Source organism: Podarcis pityusensis, assembly GCF_964106645.2.
Source record: "Podarcis pityusensis genome assembly, chromosome: 9".
NCBI classification, from domain to species: Eukaryota; Metazoa; Chordata; class Lepidosauria; order Squamata; family Lacertidae; genus Podarcis; species Podarcis pityusensis.
In genome coordinates this window covers 28,043,835-28,061,423 of record NC_138034.1, presented here as the reverse complement: position 1 = coordinate 28,061,423, position 17,589 = coordinate 28,043,835, and the positions used below count along the sequence as shown (strand labels likewise).

Sequence of the window (17,589 nt, the reverse complement as noted above, 5' to 3'; positions counted from 1 at the left end):
TCTCAGGCTTTTTTAAAACAAAAACAACAAAAAAACCATGTTTATTGCCATCTCTGGAAATACTGACCCATAAGATAATTGCTACCAGGGGGGAAGTGAACCCCTCAGATTTTGCATCTGTTTGGCGGTTGTTTGTGATTTATATGATCAAACAGTCTCATGCTTGGTGCTTTCCTACTAAATATGATTTTATCTGGTGATATTTGTGAATACTTGATATATTTTGCATAGATATAAATCCTGTCTTCTTCTTTGGCAATCACTCATAGCCGAGTAAGATTGTCTCCCATAAACACGGTTTTAACAGTGAGTCCGTAAGTGACTGTGGAGGCCAATTCTGGACCCACACGTCCTTCCACAGTGGGGACATTGGTTCCCGGGCGGGAGTTGATCACGATGTGGATTTGCCAAGCGTGCCTTCCTCTTAGCACATTTCTCCCTTGCGTCCTGAGTTTGAGTGTCTTCAAAGTCCATGACACCTTTGGTAAAGGCTGTTCTCCAACTGGAGCACTCGCAAGCCAGTGTTTCCCAGTTGTCTGTGTTTATACTACATTTTTAAAGATTTGCCTTGAGACAGTCTTTAAACCTTTTTTTGTTCGCCAGCATTACACTTTCTATTTTTAAGTTTGAAATAGAGTAGTTGCTTTGGAAGATGATAATCAGGCATCCGCACAATATGACCAGTCCAACGAAGCTGATGTTGAAGAATCATTGCTTCAACACTGGTGATCTTTGCTTCACCCAGTACACTAATATTAGTTCACCTGTCTTCCCAAGTGATGTGTCAGATTTTTCAGAGACACTGTTGATGGAATCTCTTGAGAAGTTGGAGATGGTAAGTGGCCCATGTTTCACATACAGTAAGGTTGGTAGTACAAACACTGCACTTCAATCGGGAGAAAGCCACACTCGCAGAGCTCAGGTGATGCTGGATTTTGGCATCAATGTTGACCCTTGTGGAAAGATAACTGCCTAGGTAGGAGAAGTGATCAACATTTTCCAACTTTATACCATTGAGTTGGATTGTATCCTACTATGTATCCTACCATGCTTGTATCCTACCATGAAATATATTTTTCACAATGCATAGTCTTTCTTTAGCATCTGTTTCCATTCTCCTTCCCCTGAACTGTTTTTTTATTTAATAATAATAATAATAATAACTGAATAAATAAAAACTGAAGGAGAAACCCAAGAGGGGATCAGGAACCACAAATAGAGCTCTATAAGTAAATGGTATTGGATTTGGAGGGAATGAGAGTAGGGGTGGGGAAAAGTTGACAGTGGCTGTATAACATTCTAGTGACAGTGGGAGGTTTTTTTCAGTGCAGCCTCCAATATGAAGATAATGTTATTCTTCAAAGAAGTAATTGTGGCTTTTAAGCTCCAGTGACTTGCTATTGTGCAATGGCATGCATTTAATAGGGAATATCACTCTTTATTGCTTACAATTTATTCCACAAAGATGTATGTGTGTAATGCTCAAATGACTAATAACTAGGCTTATACGATTATGCAGAAAACAGCAATCAGATGCTCTGCAAAAAGGTGGCTCTACAGTGACACCTTTCTGTTTTATTTTGATCAAAGTCTCTTTTGAGATCACAGTCATCTCTGCTGGGCAGGTGAGCATGCAAGCATAAGAAAGTCCTTCACCCTATCCTGTTACCCACAACTTCATCTCCATCGTGAGATTTCTGTATTTTCACTTCATGTTCTTTCCTTTCATCATCCAAGAAAAAGAGAATGACATACCTTGGATGTTTGCACAGTAATAAGTTTTACTTTAGTTAAACTCATGCCTTTAGGAATACTAATGTTCTATTTGTTTTTCTTAAAGATCTGAAGAAGTATTCTAACCAAGCTGATATCTGGGTGACTAAAGTTGCTCCTAGTTTGTTTTAAATGTGCTGCCTTGAAATTATGCTGGGTCTCTAGCCCCTCCTTATATGGTTATTTCAGAGGAAATGTTTTTTGGTGGTGGGGGAAGGGAAGCATAATAGTTACAAAGCAGAATAGCAGCAAAAGTGTTGATCAGGGAGGTGAAAGTGGCTTCTGGTCACTGGTCGAATCACAGAATGAGGTGCTGAAGTGCTGAAACAGTAGATGCGAAATCATCCCCCCCTCCCCACATTAAAACCTTGTTGCAAATAAGAAAGAAGTTGAATAGAACCATGCTTGTTTTCTGTTTCTAGGGAGTTTTGTGGTTTGTTTTTGTTTGTTTTAGCTGGAACTGTCCTCAGTTGTCCTAGTACTCACTCTACTGTCACTTATAAGGATTTTTTGTTTCATTTGTTTTAGTGGCTTCAACTACGTTGAAACAAGCTTAGACAGTTGCTTTATACTCTCTCCTTTTCTATGCCTGCTTTTGCCAGCTGCCCTGTAAGCATACCTACAGCTGTTGGCTATCATCTAGGGTAAAAAAGGTAAAGGTACCCCTGACCATTAGGTCCAGTCGTGGACGACTCTGGGGCTGCGGCGCTCATCTCGCTCTATAGGCTGAGGGAGCCAGCGTTTGTCTGCAGACAGCTTCTGGGTCATGTGGCCAGCATGACTAAACCGCTTCTGGTGAACCAGAGCAGCACATGGAAACGCTGTTTACCTTCCCGCTGGAGCGGTACCTATTTATCTACGTGCACTTTGATGTGCTTTCGAACTGCTAGGTTGGCAGGAGCAGGGACTGAGTAACGGGAGCTCACCCCGTCGCGGGGATTCGAACCACCAAACTTCTGATCAGCAAGCCCTAGGCTCTGTGGTTTAGACCACAGCGCCACCCGAGTGGCTAGATGCAAAAGAGGATAGGGTGCCTGCACTTTTAATAGTAGAAGGCATTTCAGCAGAAGTGGCTTGCTGTCCTGTTTTGTATCTGGCTCCTCTGCCCCTCTGCTTTTCACCATCTTAGAGATTGCTAACCACACAAATCAGGTACAGTTCAACAGCAAGGGTGGAGGACAGTAACAGGTAATAGCAAACAAGGAGTGCAGTTCACAAGCGTGATTCTCTGCATTCACGTCCGAGTGCCTGAATTCCCAAATAAACAAGACATACCAGCATACAAGTGTACATTCAAAGCTCTAAATAATTTCCCTTTTTCTGAACAGAGCCAACGCATAAATCTTCATAGGCTGGAATTAAACAGCTGTTTAAATGCAATAATGCCCTGTCCTTTTAATGACAGTAATTAAACAGGTGTAGATTAGGAGGAAAGGCAGGGCTTATTTGACTTATGCCTTGCACACTCTTAGCATATGCTGCTAATTAAGATGCATTCTGTTGTTAGTGTGAAAGGCAAATACTTCAAGCAAGAGGCATATTTCATCACTTCTAATAAGTTATTAAGGAGAATAGCAAGTATTAATTGATTGGTGTGATTAATTAATTAATTAACTGCACATTAAAATGAAGTAACTTTATCCAGGATGTGTCCTGAGGGGGGTGTCAGAACTGCATCATGCTTTTAAATAAGTCTACATGTGTATCTCAATTTTTGCTCATGAAAAATGTTATAATTATTATTATTTATTGAATTTATATATCGCCCTATACCTAGAGGTCTCAGGGCGGTTCACAGAATAAAATCAAAATATAATACCACAAAATACATAATCAAAATAAAAACAACAACCCAATAACTGCCACCCTCCCCCCACCAAAAAAAACACCCACATTTTAAAAGGGCACAGGATGTTGGGAACATTCCTTCAGCTTTGGAAAAACAGCCACCCTTTTCCAGTTTTTCAGCATAACGAAGAAATGTTTGCCTTTTCACTTCCATTAGCATATCTTCGTTACCCATTTTGTTTAATTACTTATTTTGGTAATGATGCTATCATCTCATAGCCAAGTCTGATTGGTTATGCAATATAGTGACATCACTTCATTCATTGTGTAATCCTTCATTGGCTGATCCATATGACTAATCCAAGAAACCTTATATTCACTTTCTGTTAACACTGTTTCCTCATTGTGATGTTATGGGATCACTTATGTGACTAATCATGAAAAGGGAAAGGAGCAGTGACTTGCATGGGGATGAGTAGCACTGAACCTGCAAACAGAAGCGTCAATGCTATTAATATTTGCACAATCAAATTGCTTTTTTGGGAGGGAGGGGTGCTATTTTTGGTCATAAAATTGAAACAGGTGAATATTTAGTAGAATCTTGTTCAAGAAGACATGGAAAGAGGTCATTTCCTTAAATTATTTTTCATGGCCTTCAGTTTTTTGTTGTATGCCCAGGTGCACCACCATGGGGAGAGAGCAAGGCAGAGGGAATGAAATAAACACAGGGCAAGATATTCGGAACAAAACAGGCCACAACTTTATTGATAACATATGTCAGTAGGCTTTGGCATAGGCATTGGGTGTGTATCCAAAATCATCCAACCCACCTGCTGGTTGACTGTTCCTGATCCTGGGTTAAGGATCCCCCTATGACGTACATCAAATAGGCATGACCCACCTAGATCACCGCTTTGGGTGGTGCTATGGCCCATCAGCCTCTGTCTGGGCATCAGGACACAAGCACCTTCTGCCTGGACCCCATTAATGAGGTACCCCACTTCCTTGGAAGGATGGGTTGTAGCTCTCGACCCATCCCACTCTGCCTTGACTAGGGATCCAACCCAGTGCCGTATCTGCCACCCGAGCCAACAGTGGAAACAGGTCATTTAAAAAAAAATATTTTTCATGGCTTTCAGTTTCTTTTTCCAAACTATTGACATCACCAAAATGTATATTTCCAGCTTCAGAAATGTATATTTCCTCGCTCATAAATATGAGACTTAGGGCCTCAAATAGATGGTAAGCTTTACCATTCCAAATTATTTTCCACTTTGAGCTGGGGCAGAATTCCCCTACCACCCACTTACCCAGACTTCTTTCCACCAATCACCTATCAATTTTCCAAGCCCCCCAACCATTTCCCCTTTAACTATGCTTATAGATCTGCAGCTAATAAGGCAATAGCAAGCCGGGGGTAGAGGGAGAAAGAGAGCGAGAAAGGAGGTCTCATTTCCCCTCTCCTCTGCAGGTGTAATGATGCATTGAGAACAAAAGTAGAGACTTCTGAGATTGCAGTATCATCCTGTTTTTCTCTAATAGCCACAACAACCAGCATACTTACTGTTCATTTTACACTTTCTGTTCTTATGTCAAGGACTGAAATCCTGATAAGTCTCTAAAGGTATACAGGAAACACCTAGAGTTGCACAGCTCATGGGTTCTGCAAGTATGACCAGCTATCTGTGCATGTTACAGGATCTATCAGTGAGATCTCCATTGCTTCATTGCACCAGATGTTTTCAGTTCTCCAAGGTGTTTGGGAGTATGGTGTGTTGAGTATGGTCTTGGGGTCACATCAGGCTTCACCTGATGGACTAAGGCCCCTGAGTGAGTAGACAGTGCTTTATTTCCTAGATTTATTCCTTTGTTTCTAAGGACCAGCAGAGATGGAAGTTGGTGATAACACTGTGGCAGTTTTGCGATCCCCTACACAGTTTCTCAATTTTTGTGATTTTTATAATTTAAAAAAAAAAAAATCAAAGGGGAGTAACTCTTCACCTTGTTTCTCCTTCAGTTTTCCTCTTATATTTTAGTTTGTAAACACATGGGGACACTATGCATAAGCCATGGAGACAGAACAGTCATTACTGGTTACCAATAACTCTTACAAAAATACTTCAGCTTTTGATACTGATGTTACCTGTAATTTAAATAATGTTAAGTAAAAAAAAATCCAGACATCTCTGATAAATCAATTTCAGACAGAAAAATGCAAATATAATTGTGAATTCTTTCTAAGAGACATCAGAAATTGTTTTTTAGGTCTTCAAGTATCCTTTTATTTTGAGAACTAAAAAGCACATTTTCCATTCTTCTGTTCCTTTTATATTTTAGGAATGTTACGTGCTTGTACAGTGTCTGTGCTTGAACTTGGAATGAAAAACTTTTGATCGTCACTAAAAAGGTCTAATGGTTGAGTCCTTGAATGCAAAACTTCTGATGAAAATAAACTTCAAGGTCTCAGAGTGCTCTTATCAGATCAACTGCTATGAATAAGGCTCAGGTCCCAAGTAGGTTGCATAAATCTTACCTGTGGGTATTAAGCTTTTCAATCACCCAGTCAAGCCAAAAAATATTTTTGTTGTTTTTCTTTAACGGGGTTAGTGCAAAGCGTAATACCCACAGGCATGCAATTTTTTTTTTTGAAGGTGATTATAATTCAATACCAGCTTTACATCATGGATAAAAGTGTGCTAGTGACTGAAATCCTTAGTGGTTTATTGCACTTGCAGTTCTTCAATTGCCCAAATGGTAAAATAGTATATCCAATCAGATCAGTTGCAGATTAAATTATTCTAGACTGAAGGCAAGCTTCTACCTCATTGGCCAAAATGAATTACAGATATATGCTCTATAATCATAATACTGCAAATTTTTATGCAATCCTTTAAGGTTTTATGCCTAATTTATTTTTAATTGCACACTGTAGAATGCATTGTTGCCCAGTGAAACAGAAGGTTTAATTTACTCCTTCAATGTTGAAATGCCAGAATTGAGGTACTCCTTTTTCTACAGAGTTTGAAATAAAATGTCATGCTTTTCCAATATGCTTGTAGTCATTTCACTGTATGTGCAAAATCCACATTTTATAGTCTTCACAATGTGGTTGTGAGGTAAAGTCTTAAGAAATTTGTTTGCAGAGATAAATCTTGTGAAAGCTTAACAGAAAAATAAGAGGTCATGAACAACAGAGGATATGAACACATACAGTACTCACGGCTGACTAGGGCCGGCCCAACACAGTTTGGCACCTGAATCAGACAGCAAAATAGTTGAACAGATTACACAAGAAACCAACCAAATCATGTGCGTAAATTTATTTTACTATAGAAACGACTCTTCAAAATCTAGGTGCTACCTTCCATGCCTTCTCATTAGAGGTTTAGCTATTGTGTCTCTTCTGCTTAAATAGAAGGCAGGCTTTCACTTTTACACATTTTCTTTGCTTCATTTGTGTCATTGAGAGCCAGTGTGGTGTAGTGGTTAAAGCGGTAGACTCGTAATCTGGTGTACTGGGTTCGCGTCCCTGCTCCTCCACATGCAGCTGCTGGGTGACCTTGGGCTAGTCACACTTCTCTGAAGTCTCTCAGCCTTACTTACCTCACAGAGTATTTGTTGTGGTGAGGAAGGAAAAGGAGATTGTTAGCCGCTTTGAGACTCCTTAGTGTAGTAATAAAGTTGGATATCAAATCAAAACTCTCTTCTTCTTCTTCATCTTCTTCTTCTTCTTCTTCTTCTTCTTCTTCTTCTTCTTCGCAGCAAAGAAGAAAAATAATGCAAGACAGGAGAGGATAAAAACTTATGTGCACACAATGTGCACATTATCAGGGTATTGACTAGATAACCTTTGATATCCCTTCCAACCCTATAATTATTACATTCTTCCAGATATCCAGGATATCAGCTTCACACCCATACAGTAATGTATGATGCATACTTTGGATACCTAGTTCAAGCAAATATCAATTAGAAAGGTGTCCTATGCACAATAAGCTGGCATAAAGCAAAACAGTATAAGATAAGCCAACATAAACATGCATCAGATCCAAACATTATTCAACAGCAGGACCTGGCGGAAATAAAACAAGCCTTTAAAACAGTGTTTTATGCCAGGTTGCCAGGTCATGTGGCTGAGCTCAATAGGCTTAGGCTTAAGTCCAAGCTCCACCACACCCTTCAAATGCCTCTTTTGGTGGACACACAGGCTGAGATGGGATGAAGAAGCTGCGCTGTCATATCTTTGGGTGAGCCAGGTTGGAGACTTCACATCTGCTGAGATGGAAATTGGCTCACCCCAGTGGATTATGCCATAGGATTGCCCCCTTAGGGTCTTCTGTTGCCCCCATCAAGAATCAGGTCATGCCAACTCAGGGAGGAAATAATATTTACACATTCCTTAGTTTGTTGTTGTTGTTGTTTAGTCATTTAGTCATGTCCGACTCTTCGTGACCCCATGGACCAGAGCATGCCAGGCACTCCTGTCTTCCACTGCCTCCCGCAGTTTGGTCAAACTCATGCTGGTAGCTTCGAGAACAGTATCCAACCATCTCGTCCTCTGTCGTCCCCTTCTCCTTGTGCCCTCCATTTTTCCAAACATCAGGATCTTTTCCAGGGAGTCTTCTCTTCTCATGAGGTGGCCAAAGTATTGGAGCCTCAGCTTCAGGATCTGTCCTTCCAGTGAGCACTCAGAGCTCTTAGTACCATTTTCATAATTTCAGTATTCAAGCTTCAGTATTCAAGTTACTCAATCTCTTCTTGCCCTTTGCCTTATAAGAACATCATTAGCAAATAATAATAAGTTATCTATTATTATTCGCTTTGAAAAGCCATACTTTTCATTTAAAAAAAAAAAAATAACTGTCCTAGCAAAGATTTAGTAACAGAAACCGTAGTGCAGTATCATATTTTTACAAGATATATTAGAAAATGTTTTCTAGTATTTATAAGGGGTTTATCATAAATAATAAAACTACACTATAATTGTCATAATCCATTGCAAAGTATTTTTGTTGTGAACTGTTCTTTTAGTTTTTTTATTGCTTATACAGGGATGGTATAATTTTGAAAATTCAAACAAGGTCCCCCCATCATTAATGTAAATTAACTAGATTCATCTGAGTTTTATTCTTGCTCTAGTGCTTCCCATCCTAAATTCTTAGGAAAGAACTTCTATGATGATTTATAAGCAGTAATATAGGGGAATTCATTTAGACAGATTTAATTAGCATGCCACCACACTTTGCATATTTTGATAGTGCTTCATAAACTACTACCTTCTTGCAATTTCCATCTAAGATTATTAACTTCTGTCCTCCGTTTCAAATACTCAAAAAATAAAATATCACCAGCTCTTTTCTATGACTGTTACAATCATGTAAAACAAATAAAGCAGCATATTGTTAGATGTTATAAATAACTATAACCATGTGCACTGCAAAGGAAATATATTTCTCACACCTCATTACCTCTGTCACACTCAGAAAACAAAACGTTGTCCTACTTATTTGTTGCACCAGCAAACACATAATTTTTAAACTATCAACTATTGATGGTTGTGAACATTATCTGAGCCCAGTGGTGGAGAATGTATGTTTCTGGGATAATATTCTACCTTTCATTGTCCTATCCAGATCATCTGACAGATAGTTAGTTAGTCTGGATGTATTTATTACATTATATGTTTATTACATCATACGTTTCTATGTCCTGTTTCAGCCATTCCATTCTATTTTCCTCCCCCACCCAGTTGTCATGGTTTCTTTATGTCTCCCAAGCCTTATTAGGGCATTCCCCTTCACATATTAAAATGATGTGAGGAAGGTGAACAGATTGCACTTCTGTCCCCGCCCCCTCCATGTGCCTTTCACTTCCTGTAAGGATAACTTCTGCAGCAGGGAGTCTTCTGTTAGTGTGTAAGCTTCCTGCATGATCTTCCATGGTTCTAAATTACATAGAAAGCTATACATTGCATTTCACTCTTACAATGCATGAGCAGTGGATGGACCAGGCAACAAGAACATGACAGAGGGGCCAGGGGCATGAAGTGGAAGTCCAGTCTCCCCACCTCTATGCAGCTGTAATCACATGAGGGAGGATACTTGAATAGGGCCTCAGTTTCTCAGCAGTCGATGTCACTAAGATATCATGGGGCTGCTTGGAGGTTGTTCTCCCTCTTAAAGTTTTTCCTCTGAAGATTTTTGGACTTATGTATACCACATTGGTGCCTCAAGTCTGCCAGTACCTCCCTCTTATTTGTTTGTTTGTGGTGTTTGCTACATGAGCATAGACACTAGGAAGAGTTTGGCAAGCAATAGTTTTAGTATACAGCTATCATTGACCTTATTCAAGATATCATGGTTTGTAAAGTTGTCTAAAAGTTTTATTCTGCTATGATAAGCAAAACTTAACTTGAACTTGGAACGTCTATAAACGTTTTGGGTATTATCAGTAATATGTTAAGTCAAAGACAAAGGAACGAATAAATTCCTGAGCCCAATTATATTTGAATAATTACCTTTTTTCAAATAAACAGAAGACTTTCAGGATCTTTACAAGAATCACTTCCTGCTGGGAAAATGTCAATCATATTTTTCACAGATGTTTGTTTTATTTCTTCTACTTAAGTGTACTTATTCCAGTCTCAACAATAATTAAAATGAGCAATGTGAAAAATAGCAATCCTACTCTGAGTTCAATGAGACTTAGAACCAAGTAAGTGTGCGTAAGATTGCATCTTAAAGCACATAAACTCATCAAACATTGCTTTGCACAAAACTACTACTCCTGATCACACAGAGCATGAATCTAAGAGTCCATGTTCATTTTCTGGCATCCTCTGTTGAAATGATCTCTAGCAGCAGAGCCACAAAAGACCTCTATAGTGGTACCTGGGGTTAAGAACTTAATTCGTTCTGGAGGTCCGTTCTTAACCTGAAACTGTTCAAAACCTGAGGTACCACTTTAGCTATTGAGGCCTCCCCCCGCCGCCACTGCCCTGTCGCCATGTGATTTCCGTTCTCATCCTGAGGTAAAGTTCACAACCCGAGGTACTACTTCCAGGTTAGCAGAGTCTGTAACCTGAAGTGTCTGTAACCCGAGGTACCATTGTACTTGAGGCATTGAAGAGCACAGGAAAGGCTATATACTTCTGAGATAGACTAACTGCTTATATCCTTAACTGTGATTGTTCTCATCCATTGCTGTATCAGAGAATACCTCTTCCTCTAATAACAAAATACATGTTTCCGTGTTCAACTAACCTGCTATATGGTACTGGTAGCATGTATTTGTTATGTGCTTCAATTCATTTAAGTCTTTTATTCCCTACCCTTCAGTGTATGCATGTAGCATACCACTAAACTATTTTCACACAAACCATTGTAAAGTACATTGAGCATTTGTGGTACTTGAAAATGTGGTTAATGCAGGATATAATGTGGAAAATAAATCAAAGGTGGTTTCTAACGAATGCAGGCCTTACATTTCTATTACAGATTTAAGTTTGTAAAAAATGCCCTCAATATATTAATTTTTACCCCCATGTGTCTTTTTCATAGTATGCTTTGGGCAGGGATCAGATACACCGCTGAGTTGCTGATCAAGAACTCCCTAGTACAGTCAGTTCCTGCTTTCAGCAGAGATCTTCCTGGAGTTCACGCTAGGCTTCAAAGCAGGAAAAGGGAGAACAGGGAGTACACAAACAGTGCACTACCAATTATTGTCAGGCCCTGCCCACCTGTCAAAATGGTCCATTGTAGGTAGAGTAACTCAGAATCCTGACTGTTGTCCGGAACCTATTCCCCATGCTCACTGCCAACAGCTTTTTGTGCGATAGTCCCAGCACTGAGTGAAGACGCCAGAGATTGAACCTCAAATTTTATTGGATATGAATTCTGTGCTCCACAGCTGAGCTGTGTCCTTCCCTAGATTCCACAAAGGCCAAACAACATTTAGATCAGTGAAGAAAGAAGTTCTATACTAGTATTAAATTTGTCTCCGGGAATTCAACTACATTACGGTACTTAAATTCAAATGGAATATAATAGTACCTGTTAAGTACAAGCTCCTCATATCCCATCTGGATTGTGCATCCCATTTAACTCAAGATGTGTGATAACTCAGATGCTTTAAGCATGGCTATTTTTCTCCCATAGCTCTAGCCTACATATCTCTGTCCACACAACTCCATTAACATCAATATACAAGAGGTCAAGTGGGATTATAATATGCAATGGCAATGCCACCCTCTCCAACCCAGGTTAGCAAACATTGCCATTAAACATGAATGGTGTTACATGGAAACATGGGAAAGTTGCTTCAATACCCAATATTAGATGATGTAAGAATGGGCCCTCAGTGTTCTTGTAAAGAGACTTCTAGAACATATTCAAGGCCTTACCCCAATTCTTGACATTCACAATTTTATTGAAATTTAAATTTATGAATGACTGTGTGTGTGTTTGTGTGAGTGACAACAGATGAGATACAACCAGACTGCAAATCCCTCAATACTGATTATTCCCATTCCCCCAGTAATTGGAACAGGTCAGTGCTTAAATTAAGTCCTGAAATAGATTTTCCTTTCTTTTAGCTGTGAATGTAGCCTGAACACCTATCAACCTGGACAATATGCTATATATCCTTGGCAGAGACTGCTCTGTAGACGAGTGTCATATATATCTCCTTTTCTAGTACATAAAGAATGACAGTATAACAGAAAGAAATTGTACAAGGGAGTGAAGACAGCTCTTTAACTGGAGATGCCTAAGCAAATCCATTAATATCCCACCTGACATATTTCAGAGCTGAGGCATGTCATCAAAAACAGGTAACAGAACTGAGCAGTAGTTCAAATTAGGCTGCAGAGCTATGATACTGACTTCTTCTTGTGCCACTTCCATTTGCAGGAGTAAAGGCCAAGGTATTGGGGGAGAGGAGAACATGGACAGTAAATAATTTCTGCCCATTCAGTGGGCTGTGCAGAGGAACACAGGGGTGACATTTTACTTTCCATAAAAGGAAAAGTATAGCTCTTATTCAATTTTCTGGATTCTTTTCAGATCAAATTAGCGCTAAGAAGTATTTGGTTCATTTGTTATTGGAAGAGACCGTACCAACTTAGTCAAGCAAGAAAATTACCTCAAAAGCTTACAAGATTTATAATGCTTAGAAAAGAAAACAAAAAAAGGCAATTCGAAACCTAATGAGACATTTTAGGCCTCATTTACATCTGTAACCTGACCCATTTCTGCAAAGTGGTAATTTGGTAATTTACATACTAAAAGCTAGGTATTTATTCATCCTTAACCAAAAAGATGATGAGATTACTAATACTATAGCACAATTAACATTACCTTACACTCTATTGTCACTTATACAAGACGACGACTAGATAAGTTTCTATTAACACATTCTATTAAAATTTAGTATTACACCAAACATTTAGTGACAGAAATATAAAATCTCTTCTGTTATCAGTGACAGATACAGCATTAGATTAATAGTATCTTCGAAAGAAAGGTAGCAACTATTTAAAAAAAAAGGAAATCAAGCTGTACAATGCAGTCTGTTGGTGGCACCGAGTTAAAGTACTGTCATAGTAGAATCAAAACACTTGATTTTGCAGATAAAACATTTAGTCCTAAACGATAAAAAATGCTGATGTTTCCCTGTGCATGCTTTTGCAATAGGATGCCATCTATGCAGTCTTGTTTGCCATAGCTATCATGCCCCACTGAAACACTGAAAAAAATGTATTTCCCTTCATCTTATGAATTTGCTATTATTGAAAATAATATAGGAAGCAAGTATAAACAGGCAATGAATATGCAGTTATTTCAGCAACACATAATTAGGGTTCGTTACAGCAACAGGTTCCTGAGACAAGGTAGTTGTTCCTAAGGCTTCACAGAAAAGGTGAGGCTCAGGGTCATGCAGGCATTACAGAGAACACTTCCAGATATAAGGGGCAGCAAGGGAGAAAGGGAACCTCTGAGCCAGCAGGAGGCCTTAGGGCAGCTGCAGATGTTGGAACTTGAGAAACAAAAGGTTAAAGGGTGTGTCAAGATATAAGGCTGGGAAAATAAGGTGTGGCACAAGGCCAAGGAAGGTTTAGAAGGAATGGAAAGGATGCTTGTAAAAGGGTGATAGTGGCAACCTGAATAGGGGTGGAACATAAGAAAGTCCAAGAAAAACGTTGCTTTGTGCTAGATCTGCTTGGTGATCCCATCACTGTATCAGGAGAATGCATCAGTAACAGAAGATAGCTTTTGAGCAAAGACTAGCTGGTTTGTCTGGAACACATTGAACTTGAGATGACAAGTCAGAGATGAAGTCAGAGGAGTAGTGTAGGCACTGGGAGTCAAAAACAGAATTGGAGGAGTAAGAAACCAGGAGGATACAACATGTTCCAGGAGTATGGCGATTAAAAGAAGGGGAAACTGGGCAATAATTGCATTGAAAGAATGGGTCATGGGATGATTTTTTAAAATAGAAAATTGGAAAATGCAGAAGGGAAAGCAAGAAACCAGGACCTTTGGCAGTTGCTAGAGTTATCAAGGTCACTGGGGGAGAGCTGCTGGTTGAGGCCAGATATCACTCTCCAAATATTGCTCTTTCACCTGGGCAAATTCAGGTATTCCTGCTCTTCCAACATTTTTTGGAGTTTCCAAAGAGGCAGGGAGTGGGGTGCAGTTTGAAATTAGAACAGAAAAGTCAGTCCCCAAGGATTGTCTTTTCAGTTTTTTCAGTTATAAAGCAAGACTTTTCATGCAACAAAACATCTATAATCTTCATCGAGAAAATGAGGGAGATGATTAAGGAGGTCTTAAGTCACAACTACCGTATTTTTCGCTCTATAAGACGCACCATACCACAAGACACACCTAGTTTTTGGAGGAGGGAAACAAGGAAAAAAATATTCTGAATCTCAGAAGCCAGAACAGCAAGAGGGATTGCTGCACAGTGAAACCCACAATCCCTCTTGCTGTTCTGGCTTCTGTGATAGTTGTGCAGCCTGCATTCGCTCCATAAGAGGCACACACATTTCCCCTTACTTTTTAGGAGGGAAAAAGTGAGTCTTATAGAGCAAAAAATACGGTAAATTATTTCTTTCCTAATTTGTTCTGATCAGACATCTTTATTCTAGCTAATTTGTATTTCTTGCTTATTTTTATTGCAAAGTACTCTGAGCATTTTATTAAAGGGCAACGTAATAAATAGCTGCAATAAACAAATATACCTAAACTAAATGCAATGAGGTAGAGAAACAATAGTTAAGGCATATACACTAGTCAGAAGTATATTGTTTGAAGCAAATAAATGTTCTAATATTCTAACCTTTATGGATTAAGTGTTTTTCAAGACATGTTTCAGAGTGAAATCATTTTTTTTTTTAAATCAATTTTAAATTTTATAGCCCTTTTATCTTCTAAAGTGAATATTCTGTACTACATGCTAGTCTGCCCTGAATCTTCCCTGAGAGCTGAGTGCTCATAATTTTAAAAAAGGGTATGATTTCTTCACTCTCACTTTTTAGCTAAGTTGTACTTTATATATTTCAACCTGTGGTGTGGAAACTGCTTTTTCATAGCTTCATCCAATGTTGAAGCCCAGCACCGCATAGGGAGGCCAGTTTTGCATATCCTTCCCAAAATATGTACAAACTGGTCCTGCCTGCCCACGTGGTGCCAAAACATTACTTTAGCGTGAAGCCATGGAAAAGTGACTCCCATGTCACTGTTGTCACATGCAAAGGGCACCCAAGCATCAATCCTACTCCATTAGCTATTTTGACGTTTGTAGACACACTCGTAACATATAATGTTATTAGATCCTGTCCTTAGACTGGAATCCATAATATGATTACGATGGACTGTGTCCACTAATGGACAGAATGTCTATTTTTTCTGGAGAGAAGAGTGCATTACAAGCTTCATTACACATTCACTTCAGTGCAGGGGTCAGTTCTATAAGTATGTGAGCTGCCTTTCACAGAAATGATTGGGAATACACTTCAGCCAGGAGTTCCCCAAGTAGAAGACCACCTACTGGAATTTTAGCAGGTGGTGGTGTTGTATTATGTCAGTGGATCTGCAATGGATAACTTGCTCTAACTTCAGCCCCCATTTCCGGCATGGTTGAACTATATGGGTTTAAATGGTAGATGCCCAGTTTCCACCTCCTTCAACATCTTCAATTCAGTAGAACCCTAACCTGGCTTCAAGGTCAGAAGAAGTGGCAAGGATTGCTCCTGGCTTTTATTAACTTTGGCTGGAGGGGATGGGCTGGCCTCAAGGGAGTTTGGGTCTATGCCCAACTAAACCACATAGAGACCACCATCCAAGTGATGCCTCAAGATGCTCATCAGCACCTTCAGTTTCCTGTTTTCCTTTATTTATGTATTTCCAGGATTTTCTATCTGCCTTTTGCTAACCAAAACATATTAAGTGCTTTGGTCAAAAACAGTCAAATGAAAATTCCATTGCTAAAGCTCTAGCCAAGGGGAAGAATTCCTATTCAGCCCCTGCCCCATGGCAACTTGAGGGTGGGCAAGCACTGAGGTGCCTGGTAACTGTGTCAGGAGATGGGTTCCTACATTTAAGTGGCAAATCAGCACTCACCTCCCACTGGTCAGCTGCTGCTGGCCAGGTGTGCACCCTCACCGCATCTCCTAAACATTGTTCAAATGGCTGTCTACTTATATAAACTCTAAATTTACCTATTTTCACTCAATTACATTTAAATACTTTATTTGCCAATCAGCAATCTCTTCTTAGAGTGTTAATTATTTTGTGTTGAATATTGCTTCTAAAATTTCTTTGAGGTGAGCTTTACCATGAAAGAATCCCTGACAGATTACATATAAACAGACCATCTTGAGCAATACACTTCTTAGGTGTAGCTAATGGTTTTAGCTATGTTCTTTTTGGTCGCCTTTATTAAACCTGGTGAATTCAGGAGAAATCCACAAAGCATTACATTATCAGCATAACATGAAACAGTTGCAGGTAATCAATAAATATATATACTTTATGTGCTCTAAAATGTAAGGAACATGATTTCTCAAAAGCACACTTAAAAGGGCTATTCATGCTGTTTTTCATTGATTTTTTTCTCTCTTGGTACAAGTCACAGTGTGCATTCTGTGTGCTATTACAAAGACAAATTCTGGACTTAAAAAGATGAATGCTGATAGTGGAAAGAAAGCCTAAACAGAACGCAGTATTGGTCAAACTCCCAGAGGCTAATTAAATTCATCTGTTATACCAAGATATTGCGGATAATTATAATTGTTGGGATGGATCTAGACTTCCAGGGAATGGGAGTCTGATATCTGGACACTCCAGAACAATGTGAGAGGTGGTACTGGACACTGCAGTCTTCATCAGAGGCTATTCTTCATGTGCCTCACTCAAAGAAAGTATTAAGTATAGTTACACAAGAATAGGCATTTTCAGTGGTCATGCCCTTGTCTGTGAAATGCTCTCCCTGGGGAAGCACACCTGGAACCATCATTATTAGTTTTAAGGGACCAAACTAAGACCTTTTTATTCACTCAGGCCTTGGGTAACTAAGCTGATTTCCATGGTGTAGTGATCATATTTTAGTGGGGTAGCTAGGCATAGTCCTTATTATGTCACTGTATGAGTATTTTAGGTATTTTGCTACAGGTAGGTAGCCGTGTTGGTCTGCCGTAGTCGAAACAAAATTTTAAAAAATCCTTCCAGTAGCACCTTAGAGACCAACTAAGTTTGTTATTGGTATGAGCTTTCATGTGCATGCACACTTCATTAGGTGTCGTTTACCTATTTGTAATAATAGCAGTAAAAATACTAATATTTATCATTAAGTGCACACTAGGTAAGAAAAGTACAGTCGTACCTTGAAAATTGAATGGCATGCATGGCATCATGTCATGGCCATGATGACAGGGGGAGTTAGAGATTACCCAAAACAGAAAGTACAGAAAGAATGGAAAATCTTTAAAGAGTATCTGGAAAAGTATTATAATAATAAACACCTCCT

General features: G+C 39.2%; 1 protein-coding gene across 1 annotated transcript in view; it reads left to right on the top strand.

Moving 5' to 3' along the window:
• The window catches only part of TENM3 (teneurin transmembrane protein 3), a 974,114-nt gene that overhangs the window by 115,975 nt on the left and 840,550 nt on the right, over positions 1-17,589 (top strand). The window lies entirely within an intron of this gene.